Raw genomic sequence first — 12,308 nt, 5'->3', positions numbered from 1 at the left:
CAAAGAAGCTTCATCTCTTTGTCCACCATGTGTAACACTTCATCGATCCTGGATCTGCTCAAGTTTGTACCCATTTTTTTTATGTTAAGCCTCACAGTCCTGACTTCAGATGCCTGAAGGCAATATATATATAGCAATAAGGCTGATATAGCAATTGCTCATATGGATCATGGAAAATGTCGAGTATTTTCAAAGAGAAAAGTTCGACTTATGCGTACGTAATGTTTTCAACAAAGGAGAAAATAAAATGGTTGAATTACCGCATAACATTATTATTGTTCGTATTAAGCGTTAATAAATCCTTAAGAGGAACCCTTAAAAAAAACCTTTATCATAAGTATATTTGACACTTGCGAAAAAACTAGGCATCGAGCAGTGGGTTCCAATTAGTATTTTCAATATAAAAATGCTCGTAAGTAATTTTCCAAGTTGTTGGGAATCCTCGCATCTTGGTGTTAAGAAAAGCGGCAATGCTGGAGAGCGAAGATTGGCTTGATTAAATTAAACCGTTGACCGTTGAGCAAAGGCGAGCCCCAACACACATTTGATGGACTATAGCACTAGCATGGCAAGTGAGTTTTTTTAACTCACATAAGTTTAGTTCATAGTTATATAAAGTAATTCTGCTTTGAAGTACCCTCGAAGGTTGAAGGATCATACGAATAGCAAAGAAAACTTCATTTTAATAATCACTTGCTCTTGCTTTTTCGCAATTCTGTATTCATATTGATTTATAACACCATCAAGGCAATGAATAATTTTACGCCATTGTCAGTACAACTTGAAAATTAAGAATAAGTCATGACATCATTTACGCAGTGAAAAAAAAATTCACCCGCAAGAATACCTCCATAAATACTGACGAATTGCTAGTATTACTTAATATGAGATCTATCATAGAAATCTGAAAGCGGTATTAAGTTATTACATAAATTTTTTCGGTCATGTTAAAACTCATCTCGGGATACCGCGCGGGTAAGATTATATGAGAGCGCCGACGTTTCGGGTACCGACTCGCTACCCATTCTCACGGCTATTCATTTATTCGTGAGAATGGGTAGCGAGTCGGTTCCCGAAACGTCGGCGCTCTCATATAATCTTACCCGCGCGGTATCCCGAGAAGAGTTTTTACTTATTGTTCGCCGGGAAAGAGTAAAATCTTATTTCGGTCATGTTTTCGCTGACTTATCACTTGACTACTCGGCAATACTGCCAAGAGTATAGTACACTCGTTCATATCTGCACCAGCGCGCTAAATGCAAGCTCATTAAGGATGGAATTTTTTTATTGCGTAAGAAAAAATGGCAATTTGTTTTGAATTTTAAAGCACCGAATATTAGTCCCAATTTTTTTCATCATCATCATCATCACTGGTCAACAATCCTAGGATTAGTTTGACGCAGCTCTCCACTCAATTCTCCTATCAGCTAATCTTTTCACACCTACGTATTTCTTCTCTTTCACATCTCTCTTTACTTGTTCCATATATTTTATTCGAGGTCTTCCTTTTCCGTTCTTGCCTTCCACTTGTCCTTCGACGATTGTCTTCATCAGGCCATCATGTCTCAAGATGTGGCCTATAAGGTTGTTCCGTCTTCTTATTAAGGCTTCTCTTCTCTCCTACTCCTCTTAGGACTTCCTCGTTACTACACTCGGTCGATCCATTTGATTTTCATCACTCTTCTGTAGCACCACATTTCGAAGGCCTCTATCCTTGCTTTCTCCGCTGCGGTCATTGTCCAATGTCCATGCCTCACTTCCGTATAGGAGCATACTCCAGATGTAGGCTCTTATAAATTGTTTCTTTACTTCTATATTTAAGTTTCCCGCTGTAAGCAGGTCTCTCTTTTGGTGGAATGCTCTCTTCGCCTGGACTATTCTGCTGATAATTTCTTTCTTACTTCTCCTGTCACTAGTTATCTTGCTTCCCAAATAACCGAATTCATCCACCTCTATCAGTTTTTGCTGCCCTATTTTAATGTTAGTCTTGACTTCTTCTCTTCTGCTGCATACTAAGATCTTGGTTTTCTTCGTGCTTATTTTCAGTTGATATCTACCCATTACCCTACACAGATTAACCAGAATATTTTTCAAATCCGTCTCTGTTTCTTCTATAACGGCTATGTCATCGGCTAATCTTAGCATGCTAATTTTTTCTCCATGGATATTCTCTCACAATGCCAATTTTTTTCAAAAGGCTAAAATCTTTCACACGGTACAATGAACTGATATTGCGGTGAGTCTATCTCCCAATTCTTTCCACAAATTTGACAATGAAAATTTTAAAAATCGACCGATTATCTCTCGCCTAATTTCAATTTAGCGTGCAGAGACTGAATTCGTTGATGGACGCTTATTTTAATCGCTTTATCGGGCTTTCATATCGACCTTTAGCCCCGAGTGCGACAAAGCCGTCCGTATGATTTGGCATTGAAGAGAAGCGTGACATTCAGACTAAAATAGAATACGTGAAATACATGAATGAATATAGCTGAGAAGCCACCAGTGAAAATTTTTCATCAGTACTCATTTACTCCGTAATACTCCTAGCTTTCTGTTTTATAGCTACAGTGTAGGTAAGCAGTGGCGGATCTATGGGGGGGGGGGGGGCTAACGAAGCTATAGGTCCCCCCTTTCATTGGGTCTAAATATACATACACTAGATAAAATCGAAATTTTTGGAGGTTACCACATTGCACAAAAGTATTTAGTTATATTTTCCGGTAAATTCACCTACTATAACGAATAAAATACAAATTAGTTTTAACCTTAAGGCCTATTTTACACGCTTTTGTACTTATAAAACGATCTACTACGTGTGCATAGTAGCGTATTTTTCATCAAAGAATTAGCCTAATTTTTTTTTCAGTATTGAAAATCTCAAATTTCCGAAATCCCCGAGCCCCCCTTCGGCTTCCCCAGCCCCCGATTTCCCCTTCCCCCTTTGGGCCAAACCTAGATCCGCCGGTGAATGTAAGCAGCGGATTAAATTTGCGAACATGATTAGAAGTTCATCCAACATAATGGGTTTTACCCGCGGGTTTTGGTTCAATGATAAATAAATGCAATAGAAAAGATTTCTCCATCAATAGTTCAAGGAAAATGTTTAGCCTCGCTGGATTTGGGGTTTTATTTTCTTTTCTGCTGCCTGGAGAGTGCCGAATCGTGCTCCCATTACTAGTGGTCGTGTTTTGATATCAAGACCAAATATACGAGGTAAGTGACAGCCGAAAACATCCACCTCCCACTGAAGGGAAATGATTTTTCTTTCCCTGGAAATACCAATAACTACTATCAAATACATAAGAAGGACTAGTTATAAAACCATTTAATGTAGGCACACATTTTTAAGTAATTTTCCGTGTTATTGGCAATCCTCTCATCACGGTGTTAACAAAACCTGATATTTCTTCTTATTTACTGGAGACTTCCCTCCCGGATAAGCCCTTTCCAACTAAACACATTCACGGCAAAGGCAGGGATGTCGACTTACAAAAAATATTGGGGTGGCCCAAACTTGATCTGATCTTGTTCCGGGAAATTTTATAAGTAGTGAGTTTTAAGTTTTTTTAAGCATTTTAGAAGAGTCATATGATCAACAGTAGAACCCTGATTACTCGAATCTCGATATCTGGACACTCCGGGGAAAATCGACAAGCCTGACTAATTTTTCCACACGCACATAACGAATTTTTGAGGGGGCTCGGGGAGTCGGCGCCAGTGGGCAAAGGAGAATAAGCTAGGTCTTTTTTAAAACAAGGCGCGGAAATTGCAAAAAAATATAGATATATTCCTACAACCCTGAATGAGTTTGGCGAATGTGGGTAATGCGAGTCTGGAAATTCGGTCTCTTTGCGACAAAGCACGTGCACAGTGAGTGAGTGCAGTGGCGACGGTATTTTTTTGTCGAAGGCCGCCTAACCGATCTCCGCGACCAATTGATTGAGCGGCAAAGTGAAAAGAACGAAGAGCATCCGGATGACGGGAAATCACGCGCACTGTCACGAGCGTTGCTGGCAGGGCCAGCCAGAGGCAGTTCTAACGAGAGTGAAGTCGGAGGGAGCGAACGCAGCGCCAGGACGCCCAACGACAGATGCGAAAGTTTGGCAAGCTCGCGAGCGACGATTGTTACGAGAGTTGTTATTTACAGCGAAATAAATCATCTTGCGGTAAACGGGTGCGTTGAAAACGATTCGTAAGACGTTAATTACCTGCTCGCCGTGAGGTGAGAGATGAATGAATATCCGTCACGAATTTCTTCGAAGACATTTAGAAGCGATAACTGCAGGTTAAGTTGTCCGTAAAATCCTTTCCTGAAAGATAGAATCCTGGAATTGACCGATAAAGCGTGATGCTGCCATATAACTACAAACATGTAACCTAATACATCTCCCATTCAAGAGTATCTTTTGGTGATGCCACTCATCCTATTTTCCCAACCGATCCTACTCTCGATCTACGCTCAAGAAGACGCATTAGACAACAGAAAGTAAAAACGAAGTTGAGAATAAGATTCCTATCTTTGAGCTAATTTTTTTTTTGGAAAATGAGGTGATAGATATGGAGCATGCTTTTACTTGGAAGAGATGCTTGGACGTTGACAGCAGCAGAATAGTCAAGAGTGGAAATGTGGTGTTGCCGAATAATGACGAAGATAAAATGGACCGACCGAATAAGTAATGAGGTACTGCAAAGAAGAGTGGGTGAAAATAAAAATCTTCTGAAAACCCTAAGGAGAAGACGGGATAACTTAAGCCTGAATCACACGATCATTTTTTTCGTCGCGAAAGTGATCACTATCGAGATCACTTTTCCCGTCGCGAAAAGCAATCGCTCTAGTGACCATTTTTCTGAATCACACGGTCACTCCCGCCGTCGCGTCGCTTTTCGCATCATTTCCAGTAGCACAGCTCGTTGTCATAGGACCCACATCACGAAATTAAATAGCGTGTTTGTTTATTTATGTCGTTCCCACAATTGTCAAACGTTGCGCTGCAATCGCTCCATAGGGGAATGCGTTCCATTTGGCTGATATGGGGTTTTAGTGACGGTTTTAGCGATGGAAAAAGCGACCGGACGAGTGATGAAAAATAGCGATGGGAATCCTCAACGCGATCGCAAAAAACTATTGCCGCCGACGATCATTTTACACAGTGATCGCGATAGTGATCACTTTCGCGACGAAAAAAATGATCGTGTGATTCAGGCTTTAGATAAGCAAATCATGAGACTCGATGGCCTAATGAAGACAATCGTCGAGGGACGTGTGGATGGGAAGAAGGGGAAGGGACGGCCCCGATTGAGTCACATAGGACAGGTTACAATGGATATCAAAAAGAAGAAATATGCCTCCACGAGAAGGCTAGCAGATAGGAGAACGGAATTGAAAGCTGTGTCAAAACAACCTTATGACTGTTGACTTATGATGACGATTGGAAATATATAATAGGTACCTCACTGTTATCTGCTGGGATTTTAGGAGTGTCCAGGTAAAGAAATAAGTGGGATAAAGATCTAATACAGTAATTATGAGATCAATTCGACCATACGACCTTGATGAAGTACGACCGACGGGATACCTTCAGCACTACGAATGAGTACCCGAGGCATATTAGAGGAAGAATATTCTCAACAGAGATAAATATATGATATCCACATGTTATCTCCGGGATATGAGTAAAGCTCTGATAAAAATACTATACATGTGAAATACATATCTCTTATGACGTTAAAAAAACATGTGCGTCTGACGGCAGTGATTTTCCTATGATAACAAAGAGGAACTATAAAACCTTCATCTCACATTCCATTCTTATCTCATATTGAATGAATGGCACTCGTAATATTCGGGATTACAACTACAAACGATAAGGTACATGCATAAAGTTGATATCTTATCTTCGTATATACCTAATCGCCGTTGGGGCTCACAGCCCTGAGGACGATGACCGAGTCGGACATCGAAACGTTGGCAGATATGGAGTTCCTGACCCGGTGGCGATCCCGAGAACTCTTTACCAAGTCCATTCGCCGGGAAAGCACGAAATCTTTCCTAATCGCCGTTGTTTGTATCATAGTGGTTCCCTAGGGGTGATAGCTCATTGGCACTAAAGTCATGTCCTACGAACGAATTTTCAAGAAGAAAGTCATTACTCTGACAACGAAACCTTTCTCGTCAAAATCATACAAGTAAAATAATCTCTTTTATGGACGATAACAATTATTTGGTGGCTATTGACTTTAATGCGGCTCCATCGCAAAATGACTCGAAGTAATATTATTCTTATTATGTTCACTGATAAAAAATGTACCCACTACTTCTTGAATAGCAAAATCATAGCATTTCATAATATAATCATTTCCACTCTTGCGTATTCTACATTAACCACTGTATTTTCCAAACACCATTAGTACAGTCAGTGCTCTAGTTGGGCCGGAACGGCGTACCCTCTAAAATCCAAACTCGTTATAACGTAGCGGTTAAACTACCGTTTAAATATGTAAAAAATAGTCCTCCTGTAAATTGTCCAATGGATTTCTGAAAGAAAAAACGGAAATGATTATTTACTTGTTCAGAAATATATCGTGGCACAACTTTGAACTAATATTAGAGTTTGAGTTTGACATTTCAATCGCGGCCGAATGCATAATACGTGTTCAGCTGTTGGCAAATTTTGGTGAGTACCGCCTGAATTTTTTCCCAACTACAGCACTGGGTACAGTGCGTTAATGTCGTCATTAATTATCAATACGCTTTAATTTCATTGTGCTGATTTTTTGACTTGTGGTAGCGAGATCGGGACGAGTTGGGTTGCGGTGGGGTGGAGGTGCTGATAAGGGGAGTGGGCGGACAAGGGGAAAGTCTCCGCATAGACGAGCCCTCATTGCTTGCTACGGAGATACATTATACAGGTACGGACTTACGGCCAACCGAAATTACGAAAAAAAATTCTGAAAAAAGTTTTGAAATAGGTATTGCTAAATTTTGATCTCGAAAAAGCAGCGGCAATCACACGCATATTACGGCAGCGTGTTCCTATCGCGGCATTATTATCAGCAGCGTTTTTTTGTTACAATTTTGTCGTAATTTATGAGTAATAATCTTCTCATAAAATTTGCATTAACGTGTCGTGCGCAATAAGTACGCGTACTTCACAGAGCGAATCTACCTATGTCAGTCGACACATCAATGTTTTTGGCAGGTAGAGCACGTCATTTCCGACGTGCGATCAAGCAATCGGAACGTATCGATACCTCCACTGCATAAGCGCTCATCTAGGACCCCAACAATACGTATATACTCGGCTGGCAATAGCCGTCCGAGCACAAACGCTCACCTACGAAGCTTGGTAAATTGGAGGTGAGCGTTTATGCTCCGGGTACTGCCAACTGAACGGATTCGTATTGCTGGGCTCCTAGATGAGCGGATTTGATTCGGTTGGTGGTTGATGAGCGCTTGTGCAGTGGAGGTATCGGTATACTGTTCATAAGTCAAGACGTTTCTCATGCCTCATTTACAATACGATTGTTCCAGCGATTGTCGGAACTATAGTGCATTCACACGACGATGGTTAAAACCTGTGCTGCCCTCAAGTGCTGACATCTAAAGTGATCGAGAAATTGACGGATAGCAAAGCTGTTGAGATATGCAGGGTCAAGATATTACTGTGTTCAACGTGTATTTACCTAATAATTTTTCTTTCGCCCATATTATTCCTTCATAGGACAAATCCATGAAAAAATGGAGCGAAGAGAGCTACACGAACTTTTCATTTTTCTCTTGTCGCTTCCTCTTCCGGTCTCCCAGCGCCTAGCCATCGTAAAGTGGCAACGTTCGGAACTACGTGAACTATTGTCAGGACATGCATTCACACGGCTAGTTCGGCCAACTATCATGAGGACGATCGCTCGGACAATCGCAATGAGAACGAGGCATTACCCTGGATGCGTGCGTCGAGAGAAAGCCTTCGTAGACGATTAAGTGGATGCGCGATCTTATTTTCAGCAGCTTCGGCGTGGACTAGTTTCCGGTGTCGTCGGGCACAGGACTATCCTCCACCGTCTCCCATGAACCCTCATGACCTCTCCCCCTCCAACTGGTCCATCTCCTCCGTCTAACCCATCCCACTTTCACGCCGCGAGTAAACACGTCTCCCTTCCTCTCTGGATCACCCGCTATCTCGGGAGTATCTCGGATCCGACCAATCCTTCACCCCTCCAATCCAAAGTCCACGCTGGGAAAGGGAATGGAGCAGAAAATTTCACTCATAGCGAGTCTGCCTGGCTCTTCGCGACGCTTGACGGAAGCACAGATCTGTCTCTTGCGAATAACCTACCAGAAAAATAATGGTGAAAATACCATAATTGTTCCGCAGCACAGTGCTATGGACATTGAGTCCAAAATATTTTTGAAATGGGAATATGTGAAGAAATCAAATGCGAGCGCATTCCATTTTTAAGTGCGTTAAATTCCATTTAAGTATCCTCTTGTTGATAACTGAAATGGAAGTCCAGTGGCGGCTCGTGAGTCAAATGCTAGGGGGGGCGCACTCCACCGGGGGGTCATAATTTTTTAATATTTCGTGTATTTTATTAAGTTTTTACGGCAATCTAGGAATTGAATTCTGTGATGCCATACGTTCCGTTTTTTTCAACAAAAATACCTTGTTTTCCTAATAAAGGTTGATTTATAAATACTAAATGCAGTAGACTCTCGGTCATACGAATCGGCTTAGTCCGGACTCTCGATGATACTGATCAATGATCTTGAAGAATAAAAATATATTTGCTGCGATATTTTGCAAATACAAACGAAAATACGTAACTTTAGGTTTTAGCGTCTACATTCTTGGTGCGGATATGCCCGCAATACACTTCTGTTGTTCGTTTTGCAATCATAATGCGTTATTTGTCAAATCTATACAACATTTGCAATGATTCAGGTAGCAATGACACTTGTAACACCTGAGGAGGGAGGGGAGTGTTAGACTTCCACTGGGCAACAAACACTACTAGAATGCGCGCGCTTTGCTATTGCAGATGTAAACTTTGATTGCGGTGTTCGCGTTGCTTCTTGAATACAGTATGATTTAAAATCAATAATTAAACATTTCTCACACAGTTTTAACAAAATCTGAAATACTCACATGCCTTTAGTTATATTGCAGAAGTCCATCCTCCTTTCCTTTTGTCCAGGAAAGTGATCAATTGCACGTTCGCTGAAATCAGCGCCGGACAACAATTTCTTTCCGATTGAACACATGGCAAGGGCACTAGTCTATAAATAAACAAGGGACGACACAAAATGGGCCGACGAAAAATACGACCAAAAAGAATAAGGTGCCTGGACACAGAATTGGGGACAATTTTTCCCTATATTTCCCTAAAACATACACGAGCACTGTTGATTAATTCAAAATTGTCTTCTTGAATGTACACACAGCACTAAGAAACTTCTTAATAGGCAATTACGCACAGTTAACTCCTCGAAAATGATGTTTGAACTCATTTCACTCCGTTCTTTCCGAGAGTCTTGCCTGGTCTTGCCGTTACATTAAGGACGACTCAAGGGAGATAGAAGTCTTGGTCCACAAATGCTGATTCAGCTAAGGGACGAATTTAAGGTCAGCAAAGGCATTCAAGTAAACAAAAACGTCACGGACCAACGCCTTGAGTCTAAGATTCATATGTGGTAAACACACGAAACGCCAACGGGTCGCACTTGGAATAACCATGTCTTCGAAATCATTGCCATGATATAATAGAATATAAATTCTAGATCGTAAAAGACTCTGAACCACAGATAGGAGCTGTAAGGATCTCCGCACCGATATGAACTCTTCGAAGCCACTTAAATCAGACCCAAGTGACATTTTCCGTCAGACAGCTACCGCTCTGCCGCTGAGGAATTAGGTGAACATGAACTAATAAAACAAGGACGGCTAGAAAAATGATGAACCTATACACACAAAAGGTGCATTGTACGCGGAACTTCTTGACATTCATTGAATGACTCTATTTAAAGTCACGTTTACGGGTTAGATCATGTTTAATCCTTCACACTATCACGCACGCACCTATTTCTTAAATTATAAATCAGTGGGGAATGTTAACTGATTTTTCCTAATACTGCAGGTCTTTTGATGAATTTATCTGAAAAATAGGTACCGCATTTCTAATCATCGGGAAGATATGAATACATTGTTAAGGCCTAAATATTATAATAATAGTTTCCCCAAGGTTCTTGAAATTCGTAATCATAACAGAACTGTGGCAAATACTCGAGAATAGTTTTCCTACGTCAATACGGCCGTTAACTAGTTGGATTTTATGTGTTCCGGAATTCAAACACCAAAAAACGCTAGCATAATGGGATAATTTATTTTCTGTAGCAATACCTACCAGTAATTAAAAATAAAATCGTATAACTACCAGTACAGTGACCATTCTGATCCCGTACGTCCCTTATCTGTGGCAGCACCAAGTAGACGCCAGATTATACGCCCGCCGGCCTGCGCAGCGATGTCAACTCACACGTCGCTCTGCGCATTCTCGGACGACGTCCCAAGACTTCCATAAGACACAAGGTTAGACGCGTCATAGCACCAGCAGCCCCCACCACTACCACTCTCCATTTAACTGCATGGGGATGGATTGGGACGTTCTGGCCAGCGCCCCACGGCTACAAATACGAACTTCTCGCGCTATTTCTTTTCGTGTTTTTCCAACACTTTCGATGTATGTGACTGAAAAAACACTGACTAATTAGATGTATAATTATAAATTAATGGATATTTATTTTTTTTACTTTTTCAAATATTTGGGAGGGGCGACGTCCGAGAGTCCTTATGGGCAAACCGCCACTGTGGAAGTCTAATCCACATCACAAGATCCAAAGGGAAAAACAATGTTCAAATGCGCATGACTTCTCCATGAATTTAAATATAACGCTCTGAAAAGGAGATCCTTGGTATGAGGGCATTATCTACAATTTTCATGACTGATTGTCTTATCGATGCTACCACTCCTCATATAATAACGCACGGTTGCAACTCACCTACCTTGAAATAGGATTTATTTGATAAATAGACAAAATGCATCGATGCATCGAAATATCGAACATTTATACATATGAACTCGGGAGCACGTTGTCTATTGGGACACGTGAGGACGCTCATCACTTCCTCCCCGCCATTCCATTCACATCCCCCCTCCTATCCCTCCGATGCATTATCGTTATTTATAAACGCTACTGCATCGTTCCTCATTTCCAGTCGCGGATGGGCGCGTGCGAGATCCTATTCATGAGGATTCGCAAAAAACAATCCAGTGACTGCGTTCATTGAAATAAATTTCATCATCCTTTCCCTTAAAAAATTACTTTCGCAGATAAACCAATAATGAAAATGATTCATATTTCTGATCCTCATGAAAGGGACCACATAAGAAAATAACCTCAGTTAATTCGATTCGTCCGAGAGTTAAAATTTACATTGACCTGGAATCAAACCAGAATATTTCCCCTCCAATGCTACGTTTTCCCTGGGGAAAATCGCGAGGAGTAAGTTGGCTATAAAAATTAATACATTAACGGGAAAGCGACGAAAGCTGCTACGGGATTCGACACCATCTTCTTGGCAGCCTATATTTCCCGAGCTTAATAATTCTTGATGCACCAATAGACACTCAATTTTTTACTGCCAAAGCACTCGTAATATTATACCTACATACTAGAAAACAGAAGCGTGTTTGCAATATCGCTTGTGCGAGTGGGGCGACACGAAAAATTTAGGGCTATTGAGACATTGTACGATACTTATTTAAGACAGGCTCTTTCGAAAAAATTGTTTTGTTTAATATTTGTTTCAGTTCGCACACAACACCAAATAGTAGTCTCTTTGAATAACTCTCCTAAGGCAGCTGATATTGTCGTTTTTTGGGAAGAATTTCCTTAAATATTCAATAATCCCGAAACTCTCTTCATTTCTAACTTCTTCCTTGACATTTTCTTATACAATGTGTGTTTTTAATGCTAGCTTTATCCAATTTCATACCATATTTAGATCAAAATACTACCTATTCTTAGGAAATACGTTGATACTAACATGTGTATAGGATCTCTTTAAGCGACATGTAGTAGACAGGTAAAACGATGAACATTTTAATAATTTCGGGGCTTGGGTAAGGGAATCATTCCCTCTCATATGCCCTCCTGCTGAAAATTATCGCATCCATCATACTCCGGGAATGAGACCAAACAAAACCTTTAGCCCGAATACAGATATGCAAATATTTATTTATAATTTCTT

The 12,308-nt window shown here is 40.8% G+C and overlaps 1 protein-coding gene across 2 annotated transcripts in view; it reads left to right on the top strand.

Moving 5' to 3' along the window:
• LOC124155891 overlaps positions 1–12,308 on the top strand; it is a 124,594-nt gene that overhangs the window by 84,086 nt on the left and 28,200 nt on the right. The gene's annotated exons all lie outside the window — the stretch shown is intronic.

This window comes from Ischnura elegans, chromosome 3, assembly GCF_921293095.1.
Source record: "Ischnura elegans chromosome 3, ioIscEleg1.1, whole genome shotgun sequence".
In the NCBI taxonomy this organism is placed as follows: Eukaryota; Metazoa; Arthropoda; class Insecta; order Odonata; family Coenagrionidae; genus Ischnura; species Ischnura elegans.
The sequence above is the reverse complement of the archived record's forward strand: the minus strand, read 5'-3'. Positions and strand labels throughout refer to the sequence as shown.